Genomic DNA, 1,392 nt, shown 5'->3' on the forward strand with positions numbered 1-1,392 from the left:
AAACCAGGATTAGGGTGAAAATAGGAAAGAAAAAAGGGCAGGTTTTCTGGACAAGCCGAGGTCTAAGGCAAGGGTGCCTTTTGAGTCCGTTACTATTTAGTACTATTTAGTATATTTAGCAATGGCTGCAGGCGAATCATATAAATATCTGGGTATTCTTGAATCTAAGGGTATTCAACATACGATAGTTAAGACAAGCCTAATGACTGCCTTTACTACGAGACTCAGATTAATTATGAAGAGTTTTCTCAATTCGGCAAACAAGATCAGGGCGATCAACATATATGCCATCCCTGTCCTCACGTACACCTTCGGGCTCATAAAATGGTCTAACACTGACCTTGAAAAGTTAAACAGAATTTTTCGCGTAGAAATGACGAAGCACCGAATGCACGACAGAAATTCAGCGATTGGAAGGGTAGTTTTACCACGACATTTAGGGGGTAGGGGCGTTGTAGATGTCAAAAAACTGTGTAAGTCACAAGTTATACAGTTACGAGACTACTTTTTGACAGCAAACGAAATGTTGCGCTTTACAGAACCATCTGTCAAGCGGATCTTGAATACACGCCCTTAGATTTGTCCTCAGATGGGGCCTTGAATATCAGGGCAGAAACCATAGAGGAATTAGAAATACAATGGAGGCAGAAAGCCATCCATGGCGAGCACCCCAACACGTTAGATCAAAGTGAAGTGGATAGTGAAGCATCTAATATTTGGCTAAGAAAGGGTGTTCTGTATCCAGAGAGGGAAGGATTCGTCATTGCAATACAGGACAAGGTTGTCAGTACCAGGAATTACCGCAAACACGTGTTACATCAAGACGTAGTTGACCGGTGCCGATTTTGTGGAGATACCAACGAATCCATCGAGCACATTATTGATGGCTGTCGCGTAATGGCTCAGAGAGAATATACGCACTGACATAATAATGTAGCGGGCATTATACATCAACAACTTGCCCTAAACCTAGGACTCTTAAAAGAATGGGTGCCCTTCTATAGATACATTCCAATGCCCGTCTCAGAAAGCGAAGATTACATCTTATATTGGGATGTTACTATCCAAACGGATCATTACATCCGGGCCAATCGACCTGACATCGTGATGCGAGAAAAAAAAGGTGGAAGAGTCTACATCATCGACATTGCTTGTCCGCTTAACCGAAATTTGCAGTCAACCTATACAACCAAGATCCACAAGTATAGCGAGTTAAGGCATGAAGTGAAGACCATATGGAGGAATGTGAATCATGCATCCATTCATCCCATTGTGATTTCGGTTACAGGCAATGTGCACGCAAGATGAACTAAACATCTTGAACATTTAGGAGTCAGTAGGGTATTGGCAGCAGCTCAGAAGGCGGTTTTATTAAACACCTGTCGCATTGTA

Source organism: Belonocnema kinseyi, chromosome 7, assembly GCF_010883055.1.
Source record: "Belonocnema kinseyi isolate 2016_QV_RU_SX_M_011 chromosome 7, B_treatae_v1, whole genome shotgun sequence".
NCBI classification, from domain to species: Eukaryota; Metazoa; Arthropoda; class Insecta; order Hymenoptera; family Cynipidae; genus Belonocnema; species Belonocnema kinseyi.